The sequence below is a fragment of the Salvelinus sp. IW2-2015 genome, linkage group LG13 (assembly GCF_002910315.2).
Source record: "Salvelinus sp. IW2-2015 linkage group LG13, ASM291031v2, whole genome shotgun sequence".
Classification (NCBI taxonomy): Eukaryota; Metazoa; Chordata; class Actinopteri; order Salmoniformes; family Salmonidae; genus Salvelinus; species Salvelinus sp. IW2-2015.
In genome coordinates this window covers 41352203-41360112 of record NC_036853.1, presented here as the reverse complement: position 1 = coordinate 41360112, position 7910 = coordinate 41352203, and the positions used below count along the sequence as shown (strand labels likewise).

The 7910-nt window shown below is 39.9% G+C and overlaps 1 pseudogene; it reads left to right on the top strand.

Annotated features, from left to right (window-relative positions):
- The window catches only part of LOC111971488 (protein cramped-like), a 72560-nt pseudogene extending 66992 nt beyond the window's left edge, over nt 1-5568 (top strand).
- The last annotated feature ends 2342 nt before the right edge of the window (nt 5569-7910 follow it).

The window sequence follows — 7910 nt, the reverse complement described above, 5'->3', positions numbered from 1 at the left end:
ATCTGCCATGCCGTTCTGTACCACCACTCATTCATATATCTTTATGTACATATTCTTTATCCCTTTACACTTGTGTGTGTGTGTAAGGTAGTAGTGTGGAATTGTTAGGTTAGATTACTGTTGGTTATTACTGCATTGTCGGAACTAGAAGCACAAGCATTTCGCTACACTCGCATTAACATCTGCTAACCATGTGTATGTGACTAATAAAATTTGAYTTGATTTGAATTTGTAAGATACTTATTAACATAAAATAGACAGGATACAGTCTTATTAAAATTAGATAATAGTGTTTATTCTCGAAGCACGCTTCCATTTGATCATAAACACAGGTTTATATACAAGATATGACGTCATAGGTTACAGAATGAGTCTCATTGTCCTGACAAATAGAAAACAGGTTCAAAAGTTCATTCTAACCTCACAGGGCACTCACATGAAACACCATATAATCATTTATCCTGAAGGCTCACTATAATTGATTACCACTTTAGCAGACAACTCAAGATAATGGAAGACCTAAAAAGTTTATCTAAACACCTCAGGGCTAAGTTGGGTCAGTTCAACCATAGTTTAATGACCCTTTATGCTTATTTTATGACCCACAACACAAATCTCTTTTCCGCAGGCATGCAGAGATCAATTAATTATAGTTTTGTCTAAAACTAGAAATTGTTTTAACTATTTATTAACAAAATTCCTAACACCGTCTTATTGTTGTCCTTCAGTAGTGGTTTCTTTGCAGCAATTTGGCCATGAAGGCCTGATTCACAGTCTCCTCTGAACAGTTGATGTTGAGATATCTGTTGAACTCTGATGCAATTTCTGAGGCTGGTAACTCTTAACTTATCCTCTGCAGCAGAGGTAACTCTGGTTCTTCCTTTCTTGTGGAGGTCCTCATGAGAGCCAGTTTCATCATAGCGCTTGATAGTTTTTGCATCTGCACACGAAGAAACTTCTAAAGTTCTTGACATTTTCCGGATTGCCTGACCTTCATGTCTTAATCTAATGATGGACTGTCGTTTCTCTTTGCTTGTTTTAGCTGTTCTTGCCATAATATGAACTTGGTCTTTTACCAAATAGGGCTATCTTCTGTATGCCACCTGTACCATGTCACAGCACAACTGATTGGCTCAAACGCATTAAGAAGGAAAGATATTCCCCAAATTAAACTTTTAACAGGGCACACTTGTTAATTGAAATGCATTCCAGGTGACTACCTCATGAAGCTAGTTGAGAGAATGCCAAGAGTGCTAAGCTGTCATTAAGGCAAAGGGTGGCTACTTTGAAGAATCTCAAATTTAAAATAGATTTTGATTTAACACATTTTGGGTTACTACCAGTCATTATGCTCTCAATGGTGCAGCTGAATAACTTTTTGAGGATCTGAGGACTCATGCCAAATATTTTCAGTCACATGTGGGTGAATAGTTGTTGTCTTGGTGTGTTTGGACCATGATAGTTTGGTAATGTGGACATCAAGGAACTTGAAGCTCTCAACCTGCTCCACTGCAGCCCCATTGATGAGAATGGGGGTGTGCTTGGCCCTCCTTTTCCTTTAGGCCATCATCTCCTTTGTCTTGGTCATGTTGAGGGAGAGATTTGACAGATTTGTCCTGTCAACACACTTCCAGGTCTCTGACCTCCCTATAGGCTGTTTCATCGTTGTCGGTGATCAGGCCTACCACTGTTGTGTCGTTGGCAAACTTAATGATGGTGTTGGAGTCGTACTTGGTCACACAGTCATGTGTGAACAGGGAGTACAGGAGGGGACTAACCCTGAGGGGCCCATGTGTTGAGGATCAGCGTTGCAGATGTGTTGTTGCCTACCGTTACCACCTAGGGGTGGCCCGTCAGGAAGTGCAGGATCCAAATGCAGAGGGAGGTGTTTCGTCCCAGGGTCCTTAGCTTATTAATGAGCTTTGAGGGCACTATGGTGTTGAACGCTGAGCTGTAGTCAATGAACAGAATTCTCAAATGGGTGTTCCTTTTGTCTAGGTGGGAAAGTACAGTGTGGAGTGCAATAGAGATTGTCATCTGTGGATCTTTTGGGGTGGTATGCAAATTGGAGTGGGTCTAGGGTTTCTGGGCTGATGGTGTTGTGAGCCATGGTCAGCCTTTCAAAGCGCTTCATGGCTACCGACGTGAGTGCTATGGGTCGGTAGTCATTTAGGCAGGTTACCTTGGTGTTCTAGGTAGAGGTCGACCGATTAATCGGAATGGCTGATTTTAATTAGGGCCGATTTCAAGTTTTCATAACAATCGGAAGTCGGTATTTTTGGTCGCTTATTTTATTTAAAGGCAAGTCAGTTAGGAACACAGTCTTATTTTCAATGACGGCCTAGGAACGTTCTGCAAAACGACAGATTTTTAACCTTGTCAGCTCGGGGGATCCAATCTTGCAACCTTATAGTTAACTAGTCCAATGCTCTAACACCTGATTACATTGCACTCCACGAGGAGCCTGCCTGTTACACGAATGCAGTAAGCTAAGGTAAGTTGCTAGCTAGCATTAAACTTATAAACTTATAACTTATAAAAAACAATCAATCAATGACTGTCATTGCTCCAATGTGTACTTAACCATAAACATCAATGCCTTTCTTAAAATCAATACACAAGTATATATTTTTAAAGCTGCATATTTAGCTAAAAGAAATCCAGGTTAGCAGGCAATATTAACCAGGGGAAATTTTGTCATTTCTCTTGTGTTCATTGCAGAGTCAGGGTATATGCAACAGTTTGGGCCGCCTGGCTCTTTGCGAACTAATTTGCCAGAATTTTACGTAATTATGACATAACATTGAAGGTTGTGCAATGTAACAGGAATATTTAGACTCATGGATGCCACCCGTTAGATAAAATACGGAACGGAATAAACGTTTTGTTTTCGAGGTGATAGTTTCCGGATTAGTCAAAGGTATATGGTTTAGAGAGAAATAGTCGACGCGTTATAATTCCTGTAATAACTTGCGGCTGAACTTGAAAGGGGTTCCTTCGTTATTTTACGGTTCATGTCTTCCATAGAGAATGTCTTGATCTACTTCAAATAAGGTCTGTGTTTCGCGGAGGAGCAGACTGACAGGGGATCATGCAGACAAGCTCTGCTTTCTGCACTACAACCTAAAACTTAACTGGGAAATATTGAAGACCCATGAAAGCTGGTGGTTCGTTTTAACATATGTTCTCATGTTATTTGAGACTAAATTGATTTTATTTGTATTATATTAAGTTAAAATAAAAGTGTTCATTGTTCATTCAGTATTGTTGCAATTGTCATTATTACAAAAATGTGTGTGTGTGTGTGGATGATATATATATTATTATTTTTATCGGCCGATTTAATCGGTATCGGCTTTTTTTGTCCTCCAATAATCGGTATCGGCGTTGAAAAATCATAATCGGTCGACCTCTAGTTCTAGGGCACAGGTATTAGACTCAGCCAGGGACAGGTTGAAAATGTCGTTGACACTTGCCAGTTGGTCAGCGCATGCTCGGAGTACACAGCCCGGTAAGCCCTCTGGCCTGCGATCTTGTGAATTTTGACCTGTTTAAAGGTCTTGCTCACATCGGCTACGGCGAGCGTGATCGCACAGTTGTCTGGAACAGCTGGTGCTCTCATGCATGCTTCAGTGTTGCTTGCCTGGAAGCACGCATAGAAGTAATTTAGCTCCTCTGGTAGGCTTGTGTTACTGGGCAGCTAATTTATAGTTTGAATCCATTATAATGTCATGTTTTTTTTTTTTTAAAGCAACATCAAATTCATTATTTTGGGGCAAATGTGGCAAAAACAAGATTCAAATGTTGGTCACCCCCTTGTCAATACTCTGGAAGCGTGTTCTTCAGTCATTCCGTGACAATCTAATATGTGGTTCTTCGTCCTTGCAGGTTGACACCCAGCTGGCCTGCATGATGAGTGAGAGCAGCATGGATTACATCGCCCGCTTCAACGATTTGGCACAGGAGCTGGCTGTCACAGAGCCGCACCTCCTGCCACCTTGAGTTTAAATAGACTGAAGGCGGGTTTAAGAAATGTCTGTCAGTTGCCCCTCCCACACCTTCAAAATTGCAAGGACAAAGGGGGGTGGAGAAACACTCCTTCCCCTATATAGTTTGTGAAAGAAAGTGCAATGGTCATGGCCTGAACAGAAGAAGCACTCAGATCTACCTTGGCACAGTCCAACTGGAACAGGTTTAAACTCGTTCTGATGGTTTCAACTGGTTCTGAAATGGTTACCTCTGGTTCTGAAGGTCTGTGGTCTGGTTTCAACTGCTTCTGAAGGAACGTGGACTAGTTTCAACTGGTTTGATGGCCTGTGGACCAGTTTCAACTGGTTCTGATGTGTTTGGAATGGTTTAAGATAGTTCTGACTGGTTTCAACTGGTTCTTATGGGTTCTGACCAGCGTCAACTTGTTCTAACGGGTTCCAGCTGGCTTGTTTGTTTGGACCATTCTGTCTGTTCTGCCTAGCGAGCAGGCCTTTCAAAAAAAAAAWTTTTTTTAACACTTAACATTAATCCCATTTACAAAACACAACCTCATGTAAAGTATAACACAATGCCATATATGAACAAAAGACTGGGTCTCCATTTCTGTCCTTTTGTCTCCCTCTTCTTCCCTCTGAGAAATATCAACCCGAAGACATTTGCGTGCAAAATGTAAATGTCAGCCTAACTTGAAAGTAACTACTGATGAACTGCTGGTAGCGTGTCCTTCTCCATCTTGTCAGTTCACTCGTACAAATTAAACTAACACATCACTTAATCATTTAATCTGTTTAAACTGAATAAGACAAATGAGTGGAACTGATGTGAATTTGTGTCCCAGGCCAAACATACATGTCTGACTGAGTGTGTCTGTGTCCCTCCCTCCATATCAATGCGAAAAAGTTTGACACTCCACTTGAACATCTACTCCAACTCCTCCAACTAACCCAGCTACATCTGTGTTAGTCTGTTTTTTTCTTCTCAACCAATGCTTTGAATCGACCTGAAAGCTAATTTCAGTTTTCTGTAGCAAAACGTTTAGTAACGTTGAGCCCCTTGTGTGCCTTTGTGTAACACCACACCAGGCGCTCCCTCCTATGATGCCTGGTTGGTTGTCAGTCAAGCTGCGCGTTTTAGAGGTCCTCAGCTGACGAAAGAACCAATCATATTATGTGGGGTTTTAGACACAGAAATATGGTCACGTTCCAGGATGACCTTGTTGGAGATGTTGCATTGTATCAACCAATGTTTGTGTGCCACATCATCGACTCCAGTCTGGCATCGGATTACTACGGTTGAGTAGTAATGCCTGACTACATTGCAGCAAATGCCACAAATGAAGCGTGTATCCAGGACAAACCGTGTCCAAAATGGCACCCTATTTCCTATATAGTGCACTGCTTTTGACCAGAGGCCTATAGGGCCCAGGTCAAAAGGAGTACGCTATGTAGGGAATAGGTTGCCAATTCGGACACACCCAATGCCTAGATGTCAGCTAAGGATTTGGTTATGAGAAATCACATTGACGCAATGTTCAAATACTAAATGTCAGATTTTTATTTTTTAACACACTAAAAGAAATGTTCAAGCTACAAATGTGGATTATGTCTAAAGAGTTTTATATAGCGGTTGTCTTTAAATTGGGACATGGAGTCCGTTCTCTTTGTGTAATTTTAATCTATAACAATTCCAGTATTCTCTGCTTTTGTAACATAATCCTGTAAATTATTCTTATTTGGACTATTTATTGTTAGCAGGTTGAGAAAAAGTGTTTTAAAAGGAGCTATATGTAATATTTTTGCATTGTAATTTCAGAAAAATACCTTATATCAGCAGTAATAGTGGCGAGTGTTTTAACAATGTTTAATAAAAAAATTGAGCCCACACAAAATTGGTCGTCACTAGTTACTTTAGCCACAAAGTCATAAGGCCTGCCTACTCGACCAATTTGGATAAGTGAGTGTGATATGACTCGTATGCCGGGTTACGATTCGCTGGCAGACCGGCTTGCAGGAGAGACGTGAGACATGCATTTAATTTATCTAGTGTTCCATCAATTTTTTTTTATGTTTTATTAGCAATAATAAATCCGGCCATTCTAAATGCAAAGGGATAATCGGATGTCTTATTCAAAGTCAGCTTGCAAGCTTATCATGTTTTCCCTTACTCATAGTTACTTGTCTTACCCCAAAATAGGTTTATTCCAATATCTGTAATTTTTTTTTTTTTTAATGGCATGTAGACAAACGAATTGACACATCTTGATATTAGATTTATTTTAGCCACAAGTAAAATGTACAATTTCACCAATGTTCAGACATTAAAAAAAAAAAAWAATTGGCTGATTTTAAGATCAACTTCAATCCTGTTACTTTATTTTGAACCTAGGCACTTACTATAGTCATTTATTTAACTTAACGTAGCCTTGCAGTCCACTTATTTTTGTGTCTTGTACCAGTTTCCGTCTGTACAAAGGCATGGAATATGGCAAAACAGTTAGAAAAATGCCATGTGAGTCAAATTTATAGTAGACACCCAAAGCTCTTTACAGGGTAAGGCGAAACTCAAGTCCTCACTAGTGTGTACAACCTTATGTTAAACTAGGGAAATTGTGTTTACATAGCTAGGGTCCACAGTAGGGACTTGAGAAAAGCAGAATCAACAACCTCTGCATAAACAGTTGCTTTGTGAGAAGGTGTTAGTTCAGTTAGCTATTGTTATGTAAATCTGAAAAGTACAAGTGGCTTGGCTTTGGCCCCAAGTAAGACAGATGCTTGTCCGAGTAGTTGGAAACAGAAAAATCTGAGCCTTTTGGGTGAAACACTAGGGTAAATGCTGTATGGAAATGAGCCATTACATACTCTTTTATTTTTATTAGCCCATCCAACCTCTTCAGAGGACAAAAGTTAATTTGTATACATTTAGGTTTCACAGATATTTGGTGACATATAACTTGTTCATACAGTACTGCATACAATATGAAACGTATACACTCACTACTGTAAGTCGCTCAAGATAAGTGTGTGCTAAATAACATGTAAATGGTACTTTTTTTTATTTTTTATACACAGTATTACATGATAGGAATACAGTTTGATGTCATGACATACTCTTGCAATAAGTGCCATAGGATCTGTGGTGACCACAGTCGGGACATTTTGTTTAAAGTCCGTCAGTCCCATCTTCAATTTATTGTGACAACCCACAAAATTGCTCAGCCCTCCTATTGGTCAACAAAAGCTGGACCGGCTCTTTTTTCTTCCATCAGTGTCACTCAGAGGTGTGGTTATTTCACAAGCAGAATCATCAATGGCAGAAATCGTCCTGCCATTACCTAGTTGCTAAAAGTAGTTTATATTCAGCCTAAGTATTGCAATTCACCTAGCTTCCACATGGGTGAGACATTCTGCATGTACAGTATATAAGGAAAGTATTGACCCTTTTTTCCACTTTTTGTTACGTTAGTCTTATTCTAAAATTGATTCAATTGTTTTTTTATCCTCATCAATCTACACACAATACCCCATAATGACAAAGCAAAATCATGTTTTTTTACATTTTTGCTTATGTATTACAAATAAAAAACATACCTTCTTTATGTAAGTATTCACACCCTTTGCTATGAGACTCGAAATTGAGCTCAGTTGCATCCTGTTTCAATTGATCATCCTTGATGGTTCTACAGCTTGATTGGAGTCCAGCTGTGATAAATTAAATTGATTAGACGTGATTTGGAAAGGCACACACCTGTCTATATAAGGTACCACAGCTGACAGTGCATGTCAGAGCAAAATCCAAGCCATGAGGTTGAAGGAATTGTCGGTAGAGCTCCGAGACAGGATTGTGTCGAGGCACAGAGAGGTGTCCAAGAACCCGATGGTCACTCTGACACAGCTCCAGAGTTCCTCTGTGGAGATGGGAGA